Here is a 25,678-nt window from a genome sequence, read left to right as displayed (position 1 = left end):
CTTCATTCAGGCTCAGACACACAGATCTCCACCCCACGGCCCCAAGGTTGGGCCCTCCGCACTTTCTGTTCTGCGTTCTGAGTTTTTCTCTCACATACACAGCACGATGACAGACGCTCACAAATTTAAAATTCTTTGATGTTTATTTTATTTTTGAGAGCGAGAGAGCACGCACGAGCAGGGGAGGGGCAGAGAGAGAGGGAGACACAGAATCCGAAGCAGGCTCCAGGCTCTGAGCTGGCAGCACAGAGGCCCGATGCAGGGCTCGAACTCACGAACTGTGAGATCATTAACTGAGCTGAAGTTAGACACTTAACTGACAGAGCCACCCAGGCACAACCCCCTTCTTCTTTTTTCTTTTTTTTTTAAATGTTTTAAATTTAGACGAATGAGGCAGAGCAGAGAGGAAGACAGCAGCACCCAGTGCCCAGACTTGTTCTAAAGGTGGGGGGGAGGGGCGCTCCTTTTTTATTTGCATCTCTTTTGCACGTATTTGCATGGGCTGCTTTGGAAGCTCTCCACTTTCCCAGAGAACACAGAGAAGTAACGGATTTGTGGGCCCAGGGAGCGCCAAGGCCCCAGTGAGGTTCCCAAGTGCCTTGGGTAGGTCTCCAGCAGAGAGGGGACAGAGCACTGAGTTGAAGGCAGTGTAGAGGGAGCAGGGGAAAAGCAGCAGCTCTGGGGATGGGGCCTGGAAGACCTCGTGGGCCTTGGCTGTCTTCCTGTAGCAGGGATCCCTGTTCTATGCACTCTTCTACCTGCAGGCCACTGCCTGGCCAGGCCAGGGGGAGGGCATGGGGTTTTCCAAAAGTTCAGGTGCATGGCGAGGCATATTCCTGGGGGCAAAGTATCGTACGTAGTGGAGAAACAAGAGGATGGACCCTGAGAGAGGGGGAATTATAAGAGACCCCGAGGCAGGACCAGAGGAAAGGAGTACCCAGGAGAGGCTGGCCCCAGGACTACGTGTGTCGGGGAAGGTGGGTCCTGCCTTTTAGGTGAACCGTCAGTGGCCTGACACTATCTGTCCTTCCACCCTACACATCAGATTTACTCCCCACAGAACCTGAGACAAGGTTCTAGGCAGCCGGAGTTCTGGCCTGACTCTGCGATGCTGGCTGGGTGACCTTGGGTGAGTCTCTATCCCTCTCTGGGCTTTAGTTTCCTCTTCAGTAAATCATCTATGAGCAGATGATTGTCATGGTCCCACCCAGGTCTGACCTTCTCTTCTGCCCCGGTTGCCTGTAGTCCAGGAAACACCTGTCTCTAGGACCAAGTTCAAATTTGAGTGTTCAAGATCCTTCTGGATCTGGTACCATCCCATCTAATCAGCCTCATCTCTCCCTGTTTTTCCACAGATCAGCAGGGCCAGTGCCCCCCTGCCCCTGCCTCGGCTCTTGCTGCAGCCTCCCTCCTAGAGTGCCCCCTCCTAGAACATCTGTCCCTCCCACAGGCCGGCTCCGTGGACACGTGGCCTGTGCCGGGCAAGACCCTGCACGTAGAAAGGCCCTGTGCTTGGTTTAATGCTCTGTCAATGCCATCCTGAAATTTAAAAATTTAAACAAGGACCCCTGAAATTTCATTTTATGCTGAGCTTCCCAGTTATGCACCTGGTCCTGCCAGGTGTCCCCACCTGTCCCCACCAGCCCCTCCTTAGTCCCACCTCTCTTGAGAGCCCGTTCTGACCCAGGGAGGAGGTCTGGCCTGGGATGGCTGGAACTACTGGCCCATGAGGAAGCAGAGGAGTCCCTTTGCACATCACAGGCCCAGGCCTCACGTCACCTGGGAGAATGGCTCAGGAACTGCCTGGGAGCATGGAGAACAAAAAGAGGCAGAGACTCTGGCTCAGAAGGAAACCTGGCTTCTATTCCAGAAGGCCCTAATATGATGGGTGGGGCCCAGCCTCTGGCCCAGGGAGGTGGTTGGGCACAGTGGGGGTGGGGGCAAGCCCACATTTTGAATCTCACTTTTGTCCTCCCTTCCGTCCTTGCTGGGAACACGAGAGCACCCTTGTGGGGTGCTTCAGGAGCCAGAGGAGAAGACGCTGGGTACTCCTCTGCCCCCAACCTCTGCCCTGCAGAATTCTCTCCCCAAAGCTGTCTTTCCTTGCACCTCCAAAGAGAAGCCTCTACCTATATACTCCGCTGAAAGGACCGGGGCAATGCCTTTCCTGTGCACAAACAGCCTCACTGATGGGGTGGGTACCACCCTTTGGCTGAAGGGGCCTGGAAGGGCAGTCCTCCCTGCTCCCTCTCCCTGGCCGGAGGACCTGTGGTCTGGCCTCCCCAGGGCCTTCTGAGTCAAGCCCTACCCCCACCCCCACCCCCACCCTGGAGCCAGAGCTGCTGCCCACCTGGAGGAGGCTGACTGTTATGTATGTAAAGCTGGGGCCACCTGGCCTGCAGGGGCCGGGGTCCCGCTGAACCCCAGGCCAGTCCTAGGCCCCAGAGACTGGAGGAGGGCAGGTGGCATGAGTGGGCTAGACAGCCCCAGCCGGCTGTTGGCTTCTCCTCCCAGCACCTTCTTTAACCATAGCCCCACCCACATCAGGTAGCTGCCTGTCTCTGGGCCTCTGCTTTGCCTGGCTAACTCCACTCATCCTCCAACTTCTGACTGGAGAGTTTCTTTCCCCAGGAAGCCTTCCCTAAACTGCAGGATCCCCCGGCCTTTCCCACGCTGTTTCCTCAGGAAGCACTTGCCTTTGTATACCTCTAGCCTGATCAGCTCAGGGCTCCCTGAGGACAGGGCTGTGGCATCTCCTCTCCACGACCTCTGGCAGGTCTGCAGCTGGGATCAAGCTCACGGTTGTGTGTCAGGGGAGCCAGCCTGGGGCAGAAGGTGAGGGGCAGGTGGGAGTGGGGCCAAGGCAGGATTTCTTCCCTTCCAACACGGGCACTGCAACCTCTGAACGTATGTACCTGTAGAGTAGGCCATTCACAGGTGATAAAGCTGGGGCTCATCTAGGGAAAGTGGCCTGCTTGAGTCACATAGTGAGAAGGTCTGCCTGCATGGGCTAAACTGGGGCGCAACGATGCTGGAGACCTCAGCTGCCTGGCCCACATATGTCCTGCTACCAAGGCAGGGGGCTGAACTAACTGACCTCTCAGGGGCCTTCAGGTCAGAATTTGAGTATCCAAGTGATCACAGGCTGAGGCTCCAATTGACTTGCAGCACCCCCACCCCAAGCCTGCAGCCCTCTGACCCCCCTCCCTGGCAAGACAAGTGTCCTCCCTCCCACCGGCCCGACCAGCTCCCGGTTCAGCTGCAGAAACGGCCCCAACGTCTCTCTGGAACCCAAACAGGAAGCTGGGGAGAAGAGGGCCAACGGCCGGGGGATCTCTGAGGCTCCTCCAGGAAACATGTGGGGGGAGGGTGGGGCAAAGACAGGCCTGCGCACCCCACACACGGAGCATCCCTGACCCACCTGCCTCAGGGTCCCCTCATGGAAGACACTGTGGAGAGGGTCTTTTGGAACTCTCGCTCCTGGGTCACAATTTTTTTCCTTTTTAATAGACTTTATTTTTTACTTTTAAATTTATTATTATTTTTTTAATGCTTATTTATTTATTACTGAGAGAGACTGAGAGAGCAGGGAGGGGCAGAGAGAGAGGGAGAGAGAGAATCCCAAACAGGCTCCGCGCTTGTCAGCACAGAGCCCAAGGTGGTGCTTGAACTCTCGAACTGTGAGATCATGACCTGAGCTGAAATCAAGAGCCAGACGCTTAACCTGCTGAGCCACCCAGGCGCCCCTAGACTTTATTTTTTAGAGCAGTTTTAGGTTCACAGCAAAACTGAGTGGAAAGTACAGAGGTTTCCCATATACCCCCTGCCGCCCCCACTATCAACATCCCATGCCAGAGTGGTACATTTGCTACATAGTGATGAACCTACACTGACACATTGTTGTCACCTGGAGTCCCCAGTTAACATTAGTGTTCACTCTTGGTGTTGCACGTTCTGTTTGGACAAATGTATAATGACACGTATCCACTACTATCCTATCAGACGGAGTAGTTTTACCACCCCCACCCATCCTCTGTGCTCTGCCTGTTCACCCTTCTGTCTTCCCTAGTCCCTGGAACCAGGGTTCTTTTTATTGCCTTCATAATTTTGCCTTTTTCAGAATGTCATATAGTTGGGATCAAATGCTATGTGGGCTTTTCAGATCGGCTTCTGTCACTTAGTGATATACATTGAAGATTCCTGCGTGTCTTTTCATGACTTGATAGCTTTTTTTTTTTTTAAGGGCTAAATATTTCCTCATCTAGATGTACCACAGTTTATTTACCCATTCGCCTACTGAAGGACATCTTGGGTGCTTCCAAGTTGTGGCAATTATGAATAAAGCCACTATAAACAGCCATGTGCAGGTTTTTGTGTGGACATAAGTTTTCAACTCCTTTGGATAAATACCAAGGAGTGCAATTGCTAGATCATAAACAGTATGTTTGTTTAGTTTGGTAAAAAGCTGCCAAACTGCGTTCCAAAGTGGCCGTACCATTTCGCATTCCCACCAGCAATGAATGAGAGTTATTGTTTCTCTATATCCTCGCCAGCATTTGGTGTTGTCAGTATTTTGGATTTTCGCCATTCTGACAGGTGTGCAGTGGTATCTCGTTTTAATTCACAATTCTCTAATTGCATATGATGTTGAGATGGGTTTTTCTTTAAATAATCCTGAACTTCATTTTTTTTTTTTTTTAATCAGCCCACCCTAAAGTGTCAAGCACCCAGGGATGGAGATACACCTGAATCTCAGGCTCTGTTATGTCACTGGCTCGCCATTGGCCTTGGCAAGTCACTTACCAACCTGGACCTGTTTCTCAGGCTATGAAACACAACTCACGGCCCTCTTCCCCCCTGAGAGAGGTATGGGGGTCTCTATCCGTAGGGTGTGGGTGATGGCTTGGCATGGTGGTCAGTGGGGAATGAGGCCAGGTGCCAAACCAGCTGTGACTGCACAGGGAGCCCCACAGGCCAGGACTGAGGAGAGAGTCGGGGCAGCTGCTGCAGGGATGTAGGAAGCTCCCTGAGAGAGGACCAGAGGGCGGGGCTTGTCAGAGAGCACCTGGCCAAAGAGCATATGCTCCACCAGCCACGTGCACCAACCCCTCCTCCCCACCCCGGGGAAAACGGGACCAGAGGTTCCGAATGCAGGACAGGCAGTGAGTGGTGGGTGATGCAAATTGCAGGCAAAACTCAGGCAAACTGACACAGCTCCTGGTTCTTGTCCCTGGATGAATGGAGCCTGAGCTCCGCGATGGGAAGCTCAAACAGCGTGAGAGAGGGCTCCAAAGCCTCAACGCCTGGTCCCCTCGAAGCCCTCCTGACCCAGGTGGGGGTGGGGAGGAAGAATCAGCAAGCAGGGCCCCTCCCTCCTTCCTCTTTTTGGGGTCTATGGGCCCTTCAGCCTCTTGCTCCCAGTCAGGCCCTGCCCTCAACAGCAAGACCCAAACAAACCGCACCCCTCTCCCAACTTCCAGAACACGTTTCTTTCTTACCCTACAGAAAAAGAGCAGAATGGCTCATATCCCAAGTGCTCTGATAACGTCTGTTGAATTAAAAAACTAATAATAGGGGCGCCTGGGTGGCGCAGTCGGTTAAGCGTCCGACTTCAGCCAGGTCACGATCTCGCGGTCCGTGAGTTCGAGCCCCGCGTCAGGCTCTGGGCTGATGGCTCGGAGCCTGGAGCCTGTTTCCGATTCTGTGTCTCCCTCTCTCTCTGCCCCTTGCCCGTTCACGCTCTGTCTCTCTCTGTCCCAAAAATAAATAAACGTTGAAAAAAAAAATATATGCACATGGTAGGAAAGTCAAACAAAAGAGAAATATTTAAAATAAAACACGCCCTCCCTTCATCCTTTTCCCAGCCTCTGTCTGACAGCAACCAGGTAACAGACGAAAATGTTAGGTCCACACTAGCCCATATAAGCATGCGTATCCGTTAAATAGAATGTAGAGGAAAGAAGGTTGACGTGTCCCACGGGTCTTCTCTTGTTTTTTTTTTTTGTTTTTTTTTTAATTTTTAAAATGTTTATTTTTGAGAGAGAGAGGAGGGGCAAGGGGCAGAGAGAAGGGGACAGAGGATCTGAAGCAGGCTCTGCACTGACAGCAGAGAGCCCGATTCAGGGCTCAAACTCACGAACTGTGGGATCATGACCCGGGCTGAGGTCAGATGCTTAACCGACTGAGCCACGCAGGTGCCCCAGGCACCCCTTCCCTCACTTTTTTTTTTTAATTTAATTTTTTACTGTTTATTTATTTTTGAGAGAGACAGACAGACAGAGTGTGAGCAGGGGAGGGGCAGAGAGTGAGGGAGACACAGAATCTGAAGCAGGCTCCAGGCTCTGAGCGGTCAGCACAGAGCTTGACACGGGGCTCGAACTCATGAACTATGAGCTGAAGTCAGACACTTAACCAACTGTGCCACCCAGGCACCCCTTCCCTTGCTTTTTTAACTTCACAGCTCGACATCTCTCTGATCAGAACACACAGACCCACCCCATTCTTGGGCCACATGGAAATACCATGCCACAGAAGTGCTGTTAGGGGGCCAGTGCTCTGTAAACAGGCCTCTACACAGTGTCTAGTCTCTTGTTAGAGCGTTTGAAATGTTTGTTCACCTCTTTCCTAATCACCCCTGGTCACCCCTGGTCACCCCCAGAACCTCTGTGGCCCACCTCCGAGTCAAGAAATCAGAGTTGCAATTAACCCAATGCAGGCAGAGAAATTCCTGGAGGCAGGGAGGCCTGGTGGCTTGGGAAAGGCATGCACTTTCTCTGAACCTCAATTTTTTTCTCTATAACATGGGGTGACTCTCTCTTAAAGTGGAGGTGGGTTTTTTTTTTTAAGTTTATTTATTTTGAGAGAAAGAGAGAGAACACGCATGCACACACACAGATCGGGGAGGGGCAGACAGAGAGGGAGAGCGAGAGAAACCCAAGCAGGCTCCACACTGTGGAGCTCTGCTCCACACTGTGGGCTCCACACGGAGCCCAACGAGGGGTTCGATCCCACAACCCGTGAGATCATGACGTGAGCCAAAATCAAGAGTCCAATGCTTAACTGACAGAGCCACCCAGGTTCCCTGAGGTGGAGATTTTTAAAAGGTGGTATGGTCTGAAGCATGGGCTTCCAATATACCCTTCTAGAACATGGAGGCTATGTGGTGAGACAAAATATCCCCTGGAGTCTCCCAGGAACAGGAAAATAATAGACAAGGAAACAGAGGCCCAGAGGGGTTGAGGAACTTGCCCAACGTGACAGGGCTGGTGTGGGCAGACTGGTAAGTGGACTGACTGCTTTGTGAAGGCACCACCATGCTGGCATGTCCATCCGGGACTGGATGGCAGGAAGAAGCTGGGCAGAGAAGGCGCAGGAGGCGAATAGGAGCCATGGGAGACATAGGAAGCTTCCACACCAGACAAGGTGGCGAACTTACCCGCCTCCATCCCAGGGCAGGGCGAGGGGGTCTCAAGCCCCTCTGCATCCCTCCTCCTCCAGGAGGATCTGTGAACTGACTTGCTAGAAGGAGTGACCACAGGAAGGTTTGTGGATGGTGCCCAAGGAGGGCTGGGAGGAGGGCTTGACATTATTTAGTGTTATTGTGTGCCACATGTGGTATGTTTTATGCCATTTAATTCTTGTATAAAAGACCATTTTTTTTTAAAGTTGGCTCCATGCTGGGCATGGGGCTTAACGTGGGGCTTAAGCTCATGACCCTGAGATCAGGACCTGAGCTGAGATCAATAGTCGTACCGTGACCAACTGAGTCACCCAGGCACCTACAACAGATGATTTTACTGCTGGGCCATGGACATCCCTTCACCCGAGGGTGGGTGACTGTATGGGCCCAGCATGGTAGGGGAACAGAAGCAAGAGGTGATGGATCCTTGGCTCTTGGGACCTTGAGGGCCAGGGTGATTGGGCAGGATGCTTCCTCTGTGTGTGTGTGTCGGGGGGGGGGGGGGGGTGACCAGAGAGCCAGGTGTTGGCCACCTCTTCCTCTCGCCTCAGCTCCCCCTTTCTTCTGGCTGCCCTGCCCTTTCACTTGGCCAGGATCAAAGCTGTGTCCTGAGTCATCTTTGCTTTCTAGCTTTCTGGTTTTTACTCACCTGTCCCCCTGGTGTATGTTTTCTACCTTAGTGAAGAGAACTTTCTCTCTCCCCTCACTCCCATGCATTCACAAGGACACACAGCCTCCTTGGTGACAACTTCTCCAAAGGGTTCTCAGGGGAAGACCCCAAGGTCAAGAGGACCCTGAACCTCCCAACCCACTGGAAGCCCAGAGGGCAAGCCTTGGCTGGAGGGTCTCTGAGTCAGCTGAGTCAGAGGCTGGCTTTCTTGGAACCAACCATCCCACTCATGTTACAAGAAACCTGCGTCAACCGTGTGCTCCCCTGCCACAGACCTGGCTGGGTTGAACTTGAAGCAAAAGACCCTGATGGTCAAAAGACAAAGATATAGGCCTTATATCCTGTCCTTGGGCCAAATTTATAGTTATTGGGAGCCCTGGCCTCCCAAGACTTGGATAATCCATACCTGCTCCCGCCATGACTCCTTCCCCATCCTTCTCTAAAACTAACCTGAGCTTAGAGAAAGGGAGAACAACTTGGCTGGGCACCATGTGCACTGTGATGAGGTCAGTGAGGGGAGGCTGTGCCATCGGCAGGTGCAATCCTGGAAATCTTCCTGCAAGAGGTGGCATGATACAGTCAGACAAGGGCATTGGGAAGGCATTGCTGGAGGGACATGATAGGGCAGGAGTAAAGTTACATGGCACGAGTGTGCAATGGGCAGGAGGGTGGAGGTAATGCAATCATTCCTTCAAATTTTTGTTAAACACCTACTGTATGCCAGGCTCTGTTCTAAGCCCTGGGGCCGCAGTAAAACTGATAAAAAAAAAAAAAAAATTCCTGGAGTTAACAGGAAGGAAACCCTGAGGGGGTAAGACTGAACATTTCCTAAAGGGTCTGAAGCTCAGCTGAGTCAGGGTGGGAGGAAGGACCCGTTCTAGTGGCCCCTCACCCAGTAAGATCCAGGCCTATGGTTCCATCTCTGCCACTAGAGCAAAACTCAGTACAGATGGGGCATGTGGGGGCCCAGGCCAACATTACTTCCAAGCAGTTGCAGCCTGTGCCACGGTGTCTTCCTTCTTCTTCTTGTTCTTCTTTTTTACTTAATTTTATCTTTTTAATTTACAACCAAGTTAGTTAGCATATGGTGCAACAATGATTTCAGGAGTGGATTCCTTAGTGCCCCTTACCCATTTAGCCCATCCCCCCTCCCACAACCCCCCCCAGTAACCCTCAGTTTGTTCTCCATATTTATGAGTCTCTTCTGCTTTGTCCCCCTCCCTGTTTTTATATTATTTTTGTTTCCCTTCCCTTAGGTTCATCTGTTTTGTCTCTTAAAGTCCTCATATGAGTGAAGTCATATGATATTTGTCTTTCTCTGACTAATTTCACTTAACATAATCCCCTCCAGTTCCATCCACGTAGTTGCAAATGGCAAGATTTCATTCTTTTTGATTGCCAAATAATACTCCATGGTATATATATATACCACATCTTCTTTATCTACTCATCCATCGATGGACATTTGGGCTCTTTCCATACTTTGGCTATTGTTGATAGTGCTGCTATAAACATGGGGGTGCATGTGTCCCTTTGAAACAGCACAGCTGTATCCCGTGGATAAATGCCTAGTAGTGCAATTCCTGGGTCGTAGGGTAGTTCTATTTTTAATTTTTTGAGGAACCTCCATACTCTTTTCCAGAGTGGCTGCACCAGCTTGCATTCCCAACGGTGTCTTCCTTCTTTAAGGGTTAGAGTTGTTCTGATGTCCACCTTCTTCCCGGAAGCCCTCCTTGGTTGACCTCTCCCCTCACTGGGGTGGAAAAACAGGAGAGCCCATTTTTCTTAGAGGACACTGCCCTCAAGTTTATCAGAAACTTCTTTAAAGTCTAGAAAGATAGCCTTCTTCAGTTGACCTCACCACCTCTACCTACAAGGACCTGGATGAAAAATGCTGGTCTGTCTTTTTAAGAGTCTCGGCTAGGAATCAGAGGCACCTGGTTAAGCATCTGACTCTTGATTTTGGCTCAGGCATGATCTCACGGTTTGTGAGATTGGGCCCTGAGTCGGGCTCTGTGCTAACAGCAAGGAGCCTGTGTGGGATTCTCTCTCTCTCTCAATCTCTCTCTCTGCCCCTTCCCTTCTCTCTCTCTCTCTCTCTCTCAAAATAAATAAATAAACATAAAAAAAGAAAAAGGATCTGGGATAGGAATCAGTTATTTGCAGTTGCAAATCCAGACGCTGCAAGATCTCGGGGAAGCTGTTTCTCTGGGCCTCAGTTTCCTCACCTGTAAAATGGAGGAAGAGGCTTACCCCTCTGGAAGAGGGTACCACTGGAAGGGGGAACAGTGGTAGCAGCTGGCATTGACTGACCACTAAATGCATGCAGCTGGCATTGACTGACCACTAAATGCACACCGGGCACCAAGCCATGCCTGTTATATGTACAGGCTTGCGCATTATCTATCCTCTCAGTAACCTTGAGAGGACAGCACGGGGGCCACGCCCATTTTTCAGATGAGAACGTTGAGGCTCAGAGGGGTTCGTGCATTGTCTGAAGTCATATGGGTGGGTAATTCCAGAAACCCCTGCTCTGAACATATCACTCTCTATAGCTCTGGATAAAGATCCTATTGCATTCTGTTCAATCAGTTATTCATTCAACTGGCAGTTAAGCGGCACCAACTATTTGGCAGCTGTTGAGTAAAAGCCACAGCCCTTATTTGAGCGTCTGGTGGGTGCCCAGCTGGTTCTCTGTTGGGGGGTGGGGTGGGGGGCAGAACAGGTTCCTACCCTCTAAAAGCCTAGTGGTGTGCGGAGATGGGACTTAGCCACTGGACTCTGTGAACATCGGCCACCAGACACCTCTAGGTGTAGTTAGAAGCCTGGATAATTCGCGGAACCTCTCTCTGCTTGGGCTCCACCCATGTACTGGTGGTAAGAACGCCACCTTCTAGGGCCGGTGTGAGGATGCCCATCGTGATAACAAGGACACCTTAAGGGACCGGGTTTGGCAGAGAGTGTGTTGAACAGTTCGTGGCCATTATTATTAAAGCGAACCACTGGAGAACAAGGGGCGACTGTGCATGGCCAGATGTCAGGTTGTGTGTCCAGAGGCGCCTCAGGAGCTCAGAGCGGGAAGAAAGGACCATGGCCACGAGCAGGCAGGGGAGGCTTCCTGGAAGAGCCAGCCTCCGCGGGGTGGGGAAGGTCTAAGCAGCCGGGAGCTGGCTGGAAGGCAGGCGTCTGGCCCGCGATGAGGTGTGGGGGGCAGGGAGAGAGGTGCACCTGTGTGTGTGTGTGTGTGTGTGTGAGAGAGAGAGAGAGAGAGAGAGACAGAGAGGCAGACAGCTGGCTCTGAGGCCATCCCGAGAGTGTGAGCTCACACGTGAGCCGTGAGTCTGCACTGGCTCACTGCAGGGCGAGGGGCTCCAATGCCAGGGAGAGGCGTCTGGGACCCAGGGGCCTCCAAAGGCGTTAACGAGAAAGCAGTTCTGGGGGTGAGGAAGGCATCCTGCCTCATTTGTGGGGGATGCATGGCTTGTGGCAGAGTCAGGAGAGGCCTAGGCAGACCCCGACAGGCCCTCCTCTCCATTCTGCCCCCTGGGCTGGGATCAAGAGCTGTGGATGTTGGCTCCCGGAGAGGTCTTCTGACCCCTGGCCCCGGCTCCTTGGCCTCCATTATCACCCCCTCCCAGGCCAGCCTACGGGGCTAAGGCAGCAGGAATGGAGAACGGGAAGAGCTGCTCGTGGCAGGCAAGGGAAAGGCCCAGAACGGTGTTTACATTTTCCCTCCTTTCCTTCTGGTGGCCTGGCTGGCCAGCAGTTACACCACTGCGGTTTGCTGGCCCCGGGGAGTGCCTCCATTACATAACGCCTCACACAACCGCCCCTAAAGCACACACGCACACTCACTGGCACATGGTCAGACACACACACACACACACACACACACACACACACGCTGTCGAAGAAACACACCTGCACAGTGTCAACACCCTCAGTTGGCAAGGCTGTTGTGTCGGGACACTTTCTGCCGTCCCTACTGACAGTTACCCAGGTAGGGGCTCCCCACCCCACCCTCCACATCGCCCTGGTTTCAGTGGGAGAGTCTTCCCAGCTCCTGGCTCTCAAGTCCCAGGTGCCTCGAGCCCAGGAGGCCTGCCCGGGGCTCCCAGGTGATAGCCTCGGTCTCTGGCACCAGCCCAAGAGGTGGACAGCCATGGGCTGCCCTCTAAGAGCCTGGAGATGTGGGGGGATGGGGCTTAGCCGCAGGAGGATCCGAGAACAGGACAGGGAGACAGAAAGACCAGACCCTGGGGCAGGGGGGAGGGGGGAGGGCAGAGTTTCTGTCATGCAAACTCCAGAAGCTCAGAAAGGGGCATACAGGGAGCAAATGGGTAGATACGGCCTCTAGGGCACAGTGAGGTGAGAGGTACTTCAGGTAACAGTTTTGGAGGGCTACTCTGAGCTGTCTGTCCCGCAACTTAGCCGTGCCGCCTTTCGGGGTTCACCTGATGGAAATACACCAGGTCTGAGTGTAAGGATGTTTGTGCTGCCCTGTCCACAGAACTGGACTCGTGCGGAACCTTGGCGGCCATCACCAGGGCCCTCAGGCTACAGAGGACCATGAAAGAAGGTGCCAGCACCCCGAGTGTGGAGGGGGGCCGACGGACAGGAGGTACAGCATGACTTGGTTCTGTCCACTGCAACAATACATGAGCATGTGTGTAAATATTTATAGGTATAGCTACACTGTCAAATCTCAGGAATCCCTCACACAAAGAGATTACAAGGTAGTCAGCTTGGCTGAGTAGGACTGAGGAGACAGGTGAGGAGGGACTTTTCCCTTTGTAGCATTGGGCTTCTGCGTCTGTCGTTCGGAGATTCAGAACCAGCAGGCATGAGTTCGGAATTAGAGGAACTCAGAAGGAGGGCGTGTCTAGCAAGGAGCAGATCCTCCCTTCCCCTTCCGAATGGCCCAGTGTGCCCGTGGGGCAGGGCTGGGGTGGCAGACCTTGAGCACGTGTCTCCATTTCCCCCAGCTGCATTTTCTCATCTGTCAAGTATAAGAGAACAGTGCCATCTCACAGGGGGCTCTGGTTTTGCTGCAGTCCTTCTAGGAGCCCTGCTAGGAGCCAGGCTGGACCGTGCAAGGAGGCACATGACAACATTCTTGTTCTGAAGGAACTTCCAGGCTAGAGAGTCCACAGAGCCGTAACTAGCTGGTGCAGGACAACGTGCTCTGTGATCCTACGAAGGCTCACGCAGGGCCCTGGGAGGCTGGGGTGGGGGGTGGTGGAGGGACCATATCTGAGATGGAGATTCAGCTGAAGCAGAGGAAGCAGGGGGACACGGCAGGTGTGTGTTCCAGGCAGGGACCCGGGGCCCAGGGGTGTGAAGAGCATTAGGAATCAGCAGCCCTCAGCACTCCAGGGCAGGTGAGAAGCAGCAGGTTTCTAGGCAGGGCCTCATCCAGCATGTGTGGAAGCTTGGATTTGAACTGGGTGGTGGGATGCAGGGCAGGGAGGGCACCCCTCAGTAGGGGCGTGATCGCCTAAGTGTTTTAGAAGCTCGCTCTGGGGAATGGTGGCTGAGAGGAGGAACAGCTGGGGGCTCCTGCTTTATCGCTGTCCAGGCAAAAGGGGGAGCCTGAGTTGCTGAGGCAGTAAAGGCAGAGAGAGGGGACAGGACAGTGTCTGGGCATGGTTAGAAAGCAGAGTCGTGAGGTTCAGGAAGCCTAGGAGGGAAGGGGTGGAGGGAACACCAGGTTCTGGTATCAGTGACTGGATGGATGTGGTATCACAGCTGTGGAGACAGGGGGAGCAGGCCGGTCCACGTCTCTGGGGCATCTGGGAGGAGGTGGGTCCCAGGCTGCCAGGCAGGGCTGTGAGGGGCCACCATGCAGTGGGTGGTCCCTTCATTCCTCCTCCACTGGCACTGGCAGTCCACTGGACAGAGAGGTGGTCTGGGGATATTTTGGACCCTCTTGGCTGAGGGATGGAGGGGGAGCCATCAAGGGTGTCATGGATATGTCCCAGGACTGGCTTTGGAAAAGGACAACCCTTCAAGGGTTAGATGCTAGAGGTTACCTTCCTTATAGTTATTTGCATTTTACAGAACACTCTAGAATAGTAGTGCTGTTCAGTGCATGTGGCTGTTGAGAACTTGAAATATGGCTAGTCGACTGAGGAAGGGAGTTTTAAATTGTGTTTAATAGGTACTAAATTTAAGTGGTCACCTGTGGCTAGTGTCTACCATATTGGACAGCACAGATGTATCTAGAATTTCTGTAGAAAAGCAGTTGCCACTCTTACCGTAAGGCTCGTGTGGTTGGGGGAGTTTGGTAGAGGCGGGCTAGGGGCCTTCCTGACCCCCCTCAGATTGCGTGTCTATTGGTTAAGTGTGGAAAAAAACCAAGAGATTCAATAACAAATTGTTATATTGCATTTATGCATTCATGTATGTATGTATATATTCATTCATTCATTCATTCTAGCTGACACACAATGCTACATTAGTTTCAGGTACACAGTGCAGTGATCTGACAGGTCTATATTGTTACACTATGCTCACAAGTGCAACTGCCATATGTCACCACAAAACACTGTCACACTACCGTTGACTATATTCCCAATGCTGTGCCTTTTATACCGCGACTTAATCATTCCATAACTGGAAGCCTGTATCTCCCACTCCCCTTCACCCATTGTGCCCATTTCCACCGCACCCCCACCACGTCCATTTTCTGTGTGCCAGGTTCTATCCTCACTACATGAGTTAATTCACTTAAGCTTCATGAGAGCCCTAGGAAATAGGCTGGGTATTTTATAGATGAGGACATCGAGGCACAGAGAGCATCGGCAGCTGGCTCGCGGTCTCACCGCTGGCAGTAGCAAAGCTCAGCTTTGAACCAGCCATTTCAGCTTGCTAACTGCTCTGCTAGTCTGCACAGTTTCATCTGTGGGACCCCGAACCAGGGAGGGCCTCTCCTAGACACTTCACACGTGGCATCATATTTCACCCTCATGGGCGCTTCGTATAGCAGGAACAGCATTGTCCTCCCATTTCCTAGATGAGGAGACCGAGGCTCAGAGATTTGCTCAGGATTACACAGGCAGGGAGTGGCAGTGGAATGAGATTTGAATGGAGGTCTGTTGTAGTCCCTGTGTGACTAGGCCTCTCGCAGAGCAGTGGTGACACCGGCCTGGAGCCCCTGCTCCTGCAGCAGCTCTGGGCTCAAAGGGCTGTGCTTTGTAAGCTCCTGGCCATGTCCATCCAATGACCCTCCAGGCCCTCCCTGAGAGGCTGGATGGACAGAACATCCAGAAACCAGCCGCTCTGAGCCTCTCAGCCCAGAGGGATTTAGGTCTGCCTTGGTGAGAGTTGATATTTACATTTTTACCCACAGCCCTGTGGCACAGATCGTACCTGGGAAGAGTGTCCTGAGGCGGGGTGGGTGATCTCATTTTCCAGAAATTGGAAAATCTCCAGAGAGGTTCCCCCACATTCTCTAAGCCTTAGTTTTCTCATCTGTGGGATGAAAGGGATACACTAGGTCGTGATTTTTTAAACATTTTTTATTTTAAAAAATTTATTTACTTCTTTATTACTGTTTTTTAATGTTTATTTATTTTTGAGAGAGAGCAGGTGAGGGGCAGAGAGAGAAGAGGGCAGAGGATCTGAAGCGGGCACTGCCCTGGCAACAGAGAGCCTGATGTGGGGCTTGAACTCATGAACCGTGATCTGAGCTGAAGTCGGACGCTTAACTGACAGAGCCACCCAGGTGCCCCTACTTATTTACTTTTTAAAGATTTTATTTTCGGGGTGCCTGGGTGGCTCAGTCGGTTAAGCATCCGACTTCGGCTCAGGTCATGATCTCGCGGTTTGTGAGTTCGAGCCCCGCGTTGGGCTCTGTGCTGACAGCCTGGAGCCTGCTTTGGATTCTGTGTCTCCCTCTCTCTCTGCCCCTCCCCCACTTGTGCTCTGTCATTCTCTATGAAAAAAAATTTAAAAAATGTAAAAAAAAATTTTTTTAAAGATATTATTTTCAAGTAATCTCCACACCCAGTGTGGAGCTTGAACTCACAACCCCGGGATAAGACTTGCATGCTCTACCGGCTGAGTCAGCCAGCCAGGTGCCCCTAAACCTTTTTTTAGCGTTAAAATGTTGTGTGCGTGTGTGTGTTTTTTAATGTTCATTTATTTTTCAGAGAGAGAGACAGTGTGAGTGGGTGAGGAGCAGAGAGAGAGGAAGACAGAGAATCTGAAGCAGGATCCAGGCTCTGAGCTGTCAGCACAGAGACCGATGCGGGGCTCGAACTCACGAACTGTGAGATCATGACCTGAGCCGAAGTTGGATGCTTAACTGACTGAGCCACCTGGGTGCCCCAAACTAGTAGGATTTTAAAAGCACAGATGAAGCAGGAAATAGACTGCCCTGGAATGGACCCCTGGAAGGCTTCTTGGAAATATGGGTTTATAGACAGTGTGAGAAAAGGCAGGTAGAGAGGAGTGAGAGAAGTAGCCCCAGGAGATTTGAAGGAGCAACAGTTTAGATTCCTTTGAATTTTGCTCCAGCCTTTCTGGTTTCAGGCATATGACAACTACACTGAGCTCAGTTTCCTCATCTTTGAAATGGGGATAGTAAAAGTACCTCAGTCTTGGGAGATATAAAAGACTATCCTTAACATATGTAAAACTTTAGTTCATAAGAGAAGCTCCAAGGGGCACCTAGGTGGCTCAGTTGGTTAAGTGTCAGACTTCGGCTCAGGTCATGATCTCACAGTTTGTGGGTTCGAGTCCTGCATCCAGCTCTGAGCTGACATCTCAGAGCCTGGATCCTGCTTCAGATTCTGTGTGTGTGTGTCTCTCTCTCCGCCCCTCCCCTGCTCACGCTCTGTCTCTTTCAAAAATAAATAAACATGAAAAACAATTAGAAAAAAAAAGAGAAGCTCTATAAATAGTAGCTATTAGAATCTTTAAGGCATTTCCACCAGGAGACCTGTGGGCATGAGCTGGAGGAGGAGGGAAAGCCAAAGGTGATGAAGCAGAATGATAATAGAGTGGTCCCCTCTTATGGACGGGGATACGTTCCAAGACCCACAGTGGATGCCTGAAACCGTAAGTAGTACCCTACATATGCTGTTTTTTCCTATGCAGACATGCCTATGAGAAAGTTTCACCTATGAATTAGGCACAGTACAGAACTACAGCCATATACACATAAAAGTTATGTGAATGTGGTTTCTCTCAGAATTTCTTACTGTACTGTACTCACTCTTCTTGAGATGATGTGGGATGATAAAATGCCCACGTGATGAGCTGAAGTGAGGTGAATGACACGGTGATGGAGCATGAGGATAATGTGAAAAAACAACAGTGGAGAGAAATCATTGACCCAAAATCTGATGTTCTAATGGAGGAATTGGTGGGAAGAAGGCAGGTGAGAGATCTTTTGAGGCCTGAGCTCACTGCCCCAGCCCCATCCTGTGCCGCCTTGCTCTGTCCTCCACCCTTTGGCACCATATCCTTCTTTCCTTCCCTCTCTGGAACCATGCATCCTCTAACCACAGGGCCTTTGCACAGCTGCTCCTTTTACTTGGAAACTCTTTCATTGGCCCTTTGCCTTACCGTTACTTACACTTTGCCTTTCTTACTTTTGTAGGGGCTTTCTGGATCCCAAGTGAGGTCAGTTTCCCTGACAGAGGCTCCCTCAGTATCCTCTCCTTCCCTTTTGCAGCCTGGATTTCAGCCTGTGAGTATATATTTTATAAAAGATATAACTCGCATACAATAAAGCTCATCAGGTTAAAGTATATGAATCTACAAATTTTAGTATGTTCACAGGTTGTGCAACAATCCCCATTATCTAATTCCAGAATATTTTCATCAACCCCAAAAGACACCCCGTCTACCAGCAGTCAGTCCCCATTGATCCGCTAGCTCCTGGCCACTACCAATCTACTTTTTGTCTTATGGGTATGCCCATGCTAGACATTTCATAGAAGTGGAATCATACAATATGTGGTCTTTTGTGTCCGGCTTCTTTCACTTAAGTGTTTTTACAGTTCCTCCATGTATCAGTGCTTCATTCCTTTCTATGACTAAATACTAGCCCATTGAAAGGACATACCACATTTTGTTTATTTATTCATCTGTTGATGGACATTTGGGTTGTTTCCACTTTTTGGCTATTGTGAACAAGTGTAGAAGTTTCTTATGTGGCCATCATGGAGCATGCACGAGGTCGAGAGGGGGAAACTAATATTATTGTAATAGTTATGAAAACTGAAGTATCACTTTGGAAAATAGTAAGACACTTCCTCAAAAAGTTAAACACAGAGTTACCATATGACCCAGCAATTCTACGTCAAGGTATATAGCCCAAAGAATTGAACACATGTACACACAGGGGTCGCTGGGTGGCTCAGTCGGTTGAGCGTCCGACTTCAGCTCAGGTCATGATCTCACACTCCCTGAGTTCAAGCCCCGCGTCGGGCTCTGTGCTGACAGCTCAGAGCCTGGGGCCCGCTTCAGATTCTGTGTCTCCCCCTCTCTGTGCCCCTCCCCTGCTCATGCTTTGTCTCTCTCTGTCTCAAAAGTAAAAATAAAAACATTAAAAAAAAATTTAAAAAAAAAGAAAACATGAACACACAAAAACTTGTACACGGATGATTATAGCCATATTGTTCAACAAGAGCCAAAAAGCAGAAACAACTCCAATGTCTATCAACTGATGAGTGAATAAACAAAATGTGGTGTCCGTATAATGGAATATTATCCTGCTACACCAAGGAATGAAGGCTGGTTCATGCCACATCATGAATGAACCCTGATGACAACTGATGACAGTGCACTCCATGAAGGCAGGGGATGACAGCTGTCAGCTCACCTGTTTACCCAGTGCAGACATTTACTAGACAACCAAGAACGGTCTGTGGGATTGTTGAAGGGTCCCAGCCAACAGCCCCAGCACCCCATCCCTTGGATGTCTGGACTGGATCTCAGGGCAGCAAGTCTGCCTGAATCACACCAGGTCTGGCCCTTGATGACACAAGCCTCCTACCCTGCATTGTTTCTGATTTCTGCTTCACCACATGGTGAAGCCATGGGAGCCATTGGGAGCCTGGACGTCCTGCAGTCCTGGAGTCCTGGCACACTGGCCTGACTGGACCTGAAGCTTCTTCGTTAGCAGCCAGGCCAGGAAGGGGCAACCAGGTAGCACAGGATCACCTGTCGCTTACCTCGGTGGAGTTCTCCCCAAAGTGTGCCCCTCCTATGCTCAGTGGTGTGGGTTGACAAACAGCAGGTTCCCAATGACCCCACAGTCCCTTCTCAAGTGGTGTGGGGCTCAGAGACTGCCTTGCAAGCAGCCTCTCACCTGTCACCAGGAGGGTGCTGGGATTCGGTGACACAGGCCCTGGACCTGCATTTCAAAGGGCCCCCCTTCTTCCTATAAAACTGGCACAGGGCCCAGAGGAGGGGTCACAGGCCACCCCCCGGCCCAGCTCAGCCTCCTGCAGAGGGGTCACTGGGAATTCTGTGTTTTGTCAAATATTGCTAGGCTAAGGAGTTTTATTTGAAAATAATTTTAATTAGCTGGAAACTAGGAGTTTAATAAATGGAAAACAGAGAACTTTCCAAGGCCACGGCTGGGAAACACTTGCTTTTTTAAAAATTCCGCCTGGCTTTGCAGGCCAGCTAAGCACCCTGACACAAGGGCCCGATTGCCAGAGGAATCCACAAGGAAAACAAAGCTTATTTTTAGAGAAATATTTTAAACTCGGTTTCAGCGAGCTCAGGAGTTTTCTTGTCTGTCTAAAATCCTTAATATCTTTCCTTCTATTTCAGAACTGCTTCTCACCCCAGAGGGTATAAGAACTCCTATCTGATGAGAGCTATTTCTGTACAGATGAAAATAAAGGGGTCCCCTCCCCCTCCAACCAGAGAATTGTTTCTAAATATGTCCCTGCAGTCAGGCTCAAGCAGCCTGTCCTTGACAGGTGTGCCCAGCAGTAAGGTGGGTCTGGGGTCCCTGAAGGTCTGGAGGCCTGTCTGCCACCCTCCCACTCTCAGCCCTGTTCTGCCCACCCCCCTGCAGGAAGCAGATGACAGCCTGGCCACCATTTCCGGGTTTTGAAAGCAGTTTTTAACTTGAAAGAGGCCTGCTAAAAAGGGCTGCTTTTCCTCTGTAGGTGTTGTTAACACTCTCACCCCCATGCAGACACATCTAGACCCAAACATACAGCAACACCCACAGGTCCTTCCTCACACCCCACAGACCCACACACCTACCCACACAGCAACAGTTAGATACACCCACACACAGATCCACCACGCGCGTGCACACACACACACACACACACACACACACACACACACACACACGGCAACAGATACAGCCACAAACCCTGACCCCCGACTCACACACAGACCTCTAAACACACCCATACCCACCCACGCGCGCACACACACACACACACACACACACACACACAGCAGCAGCAGCAGCAGATGCACCCAAATCCAGACCCCCACTCACATGCAGACCCCTGAACGTACCTACGCACACATACCCTGAACATACCTACGCACACATACAATCACAGACACGCCCAAGCCCATACCCACACTCACACCCACAGACTCTCAAGCTCTACAGACATACATACCCCACACACATATTGACAGCCTCACATACCAGTGCTCCCCTATAGCATACAGACACAGAACTTTGAACACCTGCATACAGAATGATACCCTCGAACAGGTGCACTCCCAGCTAGACATACAAGGACACAGATACACGCCCTGACAAACCTCTCTCCACACACACAGACACACCCTTAGACACAGACACACTCATATGCTTTCCAGGTTTAGCAAAAACTGTCAGGAGAGGTTGGAGAACCCACTGAAGCAGGCGTGGGCCCTGGAGGGGCAGTGGCTTCCTGCTGCCCAGCCCCTCACCCACCTCCTGCCTGCAGGGTTTCTCCTGGGCAGGCCTCTGGGCCCTGGCCCTGCCTCTTTTTCCTCCCTTCCTCCTTGGCCTTGCCAGCAGCACGAAACTGGAACTGCCCTGGATGGCTACGGGTCTGCACATTCCTCAGAATGCGGACAACAAAAAAATAAACACAATTAAATCAGGTAACGACAACTGGAGAGTAGCTATGGTCCTCCGATGGAAGGGGAGGCTGGCTGTGGCTCGACCTCTAGGGGTCCCATGGGCTCCCCTAACTCAGGCCAAGGAAGGTGCAGAGACCCAACTTGTGCTTTCAAGAGGACTTGGCCAAAGTCATCTCTCCTTTGCTCTTGTCACCATGAGCTAAAGTGGGGGGGAGTATCTAGGGATGGTTCCCTCCCAGTTCAAATGCTCTCTAGGGTTTCTTCCTTGCACACATCCAGCCTGGAAGGCTTTCTCAGACCTCCAGGCAGATTTTAAGACCCAGTTTCCTCTGCTGGGCCAGACCTGTGGCCAAGAGCTGTGCCTGTCTGTCCTTCCTTCTCTGGTCCCTCCCAGGCCTGGGCCTTTTATCTGGACTCCTGAACCTCTGCAGGGCTTGAAATCCCCATCTATTCCCATCACTGGGTGGCGGGGGCTTTGGCCTCCTCCATCATTTGTGTTGTGGCTTTTTTTTCCCCCTTTAACATACTCAGCAGTCGATTCAGACAGAGTGAGGAGTGGCAAATATGTCCATGCATGCATCCCTTCTCTAAAATAATCTAGAAGGTGGCACGTACTAATTGAGCTGCTTTAAAAAGTACCTTATTTTTTTTAAGTTTATTTATTTTTGAGAGAGAGAGAGAGGGAGAGAGAGAAAGCGGGGGAGGGGCAGAGAGCCAGGGAGACACAGAATCCGAAGCAGGCTCCAGGCTCCGAGCTGTCAGCACAGAGCCCGACGCAGGGCTCGAACTCACAGGCCGCGAGATCATGACCTGAGCCGAAGTCAGATGCTTAAGTGACTGAGCCACCCAGTCGCCTAGGCGTCCCCCCAAATACCTTATGTTCAAACGGCCCAGGGCAATGCCACTATGAAGACATTCTAAACACCCTCGCATCCTGGGCTCACTTTCACAACTGGCTGCAAAAGAATTTTATCTGGAGTGTAACACAGACTTGGAGCCAGTCAACTTCAGTTCCGCTCTCCAGCCCGTGACAGGAATCCTGGCTTGTCCTTACTTGCAATTTTTACTTCTAGTCCCCTTAATTTACAAGAAAACTTTCCTAAGAGCGATCGAGCAATAGCAGAGAGTTTTGTTTGCTGTTAATTCCAGCCGCTGCAGAAAGACAATGACCTATATACCCTCCATTGATCTGTGGCAAGAGGAAATTTCTGAATGATTCCCCCCAGCTTTCCATGCTCCACTGAGTCTCAAATACAAAACATCAGATCCTAGCAGTCAGGCTCCCAAACAAACCAATTTTTAAAAATGAATGTGGCTTATCCCAACAAGTCTGACATTCCAGCCCATCAAAAGTGCTTGTTTAGAAAAATAAGTGGAATGAAGTGGCAACAAGGCCTTTGAAAGCAGCTTGGCCTAAATAGCACCGCATTTTAGACTTTTCCTTCCCAGTGCACATTCTTTATGGGGAAGAGGCCAGGGAGCCCGCAGGGTCTTGCCGCCTGAGCCCTTCTCGGCCCCGGGCTTCCCCTCCCCCCACGGCTGAGGCCCTTAGCCAGGGGCCGGGCATCTGGGAGAACTTTGAAACTGTTCCCCATCCCCTTTGGCAGCCAAGCACCAAAACGCTCCAGTTAACGTGAAACAGCTGCCCGAGGCCTGGCGGGCTCCAGACCGCCCCTCCCCCACCCGCCCGCGCAGCTGGGAGACACGGGAGCCCCCGCACAGGGGTGCAAGCAGTGGTTGATAGGGCCCAGCTGTTGCAGATAAGAAAACAAACTATCGCTAAATCTTTTACCTACTTTGGAAGAAGTGTCTGAACTGGGGGGTAGGAGGAGGGAGAAGGGAAAAATGTGAGTTGATTTATGAACCTGATTTTGAAGTTTCGAAAGGGATTGTAGGGGGAAAAAAGTTACCAAGGTTTTGTTCAATTGTGTGCGAATCAGCAGACAAATTGGTGCCCTTTCTTTTTTCTTTTTCTAGAGGCCTGGGTTGAATTTGCTTTCTGGCCACTTAGAGTCGCCTAAAGCAGACACAAATCCTTTTGCATAAATAACGTGTGTGCTCACTCCCAGAGGAAGCTGTCTGCATAAACAAACATTACCCAGATATAAGTTTGACCTGTTTAATCTTCCTCCCCTTTCCTTCCTCTCCGGACAAGGACACAGCCAGCCTTCCCAAAGTAGAGGCAAAACCCTGGTTCTCCAGCCCAAGAAAGTTTGTAACCCAACCCCCTCCTCTTCTCCAGCTCAGCGTTCTAGTGGCCCTCGATACCCTCCTCCCTTCCCCACCCTAGCTGTTCTGGTCCCTGGGTGTCCCAGCAAAAAAAATCGGACCTTCAGCTGCCACTGCAGACACGTGATCCGCTTGGTGACTCACAGGCGGGCCACACCCCCTCAGGCCTTCAGCCAGGGTCTGCCACCAGCCAGTCAGCCAACACTGGGATGCATCTTATTACCAAGGGGAACAGCTAACTAATGCCCTTGACAGTCCAAATAATTACTTTCTTTCAGCTAAAAGAGCTTGCTATAACATACATAGGGGCAGGCTTTTCTGAATTCTCACCTTGCCAGCTCCCGTGGAAACCTTAGCTCCCAACCCCTGCAAGGCCTGGGCAATGCCCGGAAAAGTGGTGGTAATTAAGGTAAGAGGCTCCATGTTCTGGTTTAAAAAAAAACAAAAAAAAAAGCTGGCTTACACATGAGTACCTTTTTTCCCAAAAATTTTATTGGGGGAAAACTACAAAACATTTACAGTACAATGTTTACAGCCACAATCTGTAGTGAACTGATTTCCCCAAAATATATTACAACTCAAGTTGACTTATCTTGTTACATTCAAAAACCTACTTCTGTCAAAGTAGTCCAGAGTCCATACATACATAGTGCTCCAACTGTACCTACGTACAAACAAACTAAAGCTACTGCTCATTCATCCGCTGTCCAGGAAAGCATTCCTGCCTTTCTACGCACACACACAAAAAAAAATAGTACAAGTTTTGGAATCTTCTGTAATGAAACAAGGCATATTCATGTACTACATACCATTTTAGCACTAAGAGGTGGCCTCTTCACTTTATATCTATATAAAAAAAAGTGGTAAATATCTTTTCCTTTTGTGCAGTTGAACCCATCCTACATTCAAATTCTCTCAAGCACTAATAGAAAAATACTTATTTGGTTGAGGAAGATTTAAGGCAAGTTCTGGCCCTTCCAAAGGCACTGTGAGACTACCCCCACCCCATTATTGCTACATGTCTTTATACGCAGAGTATGTCACAGTAGAATTGGTGGAACGAACAAACAAACATGGGTTTTTTTTTTGTTTTTTGTTTTTTTTGCTCATGTCAAAAGTTGGAATGAGAAAAGCATGCCACATTTAAACCTGATTGCAAAGTATGTGGTCAACTTTTTTTTTTCTTTAAAGTTGGATGGGCTACAACCATTATACATTCTAAGAAAACTCATAAGATATTCCTCAAACTACTTCCACAGCATCAGGATAGATTTCTGTGAAGAAATCATGCAATCTTTCAAAATTTACGTAAACAAGGAAAGAAATTAATGAAATAAATATTACATACAATCTCTTAAATTAAGATTTTTTTTACTCATTTACAATAAAATAACCAAGTGAAGTTACAAAAGGCATATATTACTGTGAAAAGAACATACACTCCACATTTTGCCGATTAATAATGGCAATCATAATTTAACATAATAAAAGAATATATATCTATTGCTTTTCATCATACTTGATAAATACAGTATGAACAAAATTTTCAATGTATACTTTTCACAAGATAATAAATAAGTTAAATAGTTTTTTCATATTGAGTTGTGGTGCAGTGGTGCGAATCAACTCAAAACAGCTAAAAATTCAGCAGTTATTCCCCCAACGATTACAAACTAAGCTCTGCCCAAGGCTTCCAGAAAGAGCAGACAAAATGGTTCTAAAATTAAACATCCACTAAGTGGTGGCAACAAAACCAGTAACCGGTATGAAACTTTGGAATGCAAGGGTTTTTTTTTTTTTCCAGACGTATAGAACGTTGTGTCAAACAAAAACCTGTCACACTGAAGACTACAATCAAGGCATATTCTTGGTAGAATACTGGATTCCAGAAGCTTATAAGTTTAGCAAGGTGGTGGCTGGCTGGTTTGTTTACACTGGTCTGAGACAAACGACAATTAGGAACTTCTCTCAAGATAAGAGTTCCCACATCTGGACTGTAACTAATGCTTTCAAGTGAAGATATGGAATGGTGGTTGGTAGCTGCTGGTGCTGGGTTGATTTTTTTTTTCCTAAAGTCCCAAACTCATAGGAGACCTAAAAGTTTAAGTGTTTGGTTCTTTGTTCTGTTCGCATCACAACTGCCCTGTTGTGAATATTTTGTTCATCAATACAAAAGTTCGTTGGCTTTTTTGCTCAACAAGAACGAAACTTCGTAATAATAAAAATTAAAAAAAAAAAAAAAAAAAAAAAAG

General features: G+C 50.0%; 1 long non-coding RNA gene across 1 annotated transcript; it reads right to left on the bottom strand.

Moving 5' to 3' along the window:
* Positions 1 to 12,793: 12,793 nt before the first annotated feature.
* Positions 12,794 to 15,678, bottom strand: LOC121016368 (uncharacterized). The gene is made up of 2 exons (XR_005784246.1): positions 15,501 to 15,678; positions 12,794 to 14,461 (listed from the first exon to the last, which is right to left on the bottom strand). It is a non-coding gene; the product is annotated as an uncharacterized LOC121016368 (long non-coding RNA).
* Between the last annotated feature and the right edge of the window lie 10,000 nt (positions 15,679 to 25,678).

The sequence above is a fragment of the Herpailurus yagouaroundi genome, unplaced genomic scaffold (genome assembly GCF_014898765.1).
Source record: "Herpailurus yagouaroundi ecotype Mexico unplaced genomic scaffold, PumYag 210, whole genome shotgun sequence".
NCBI lineage: Eukaryota > Metazoa > Chordata > Mammalia > Carnivora > Felidae > Herpailurus > Herpailurus yagouaroundi.
This window is presented reverse-complemented; position numbering and strand designations above follow the sequence as displayed.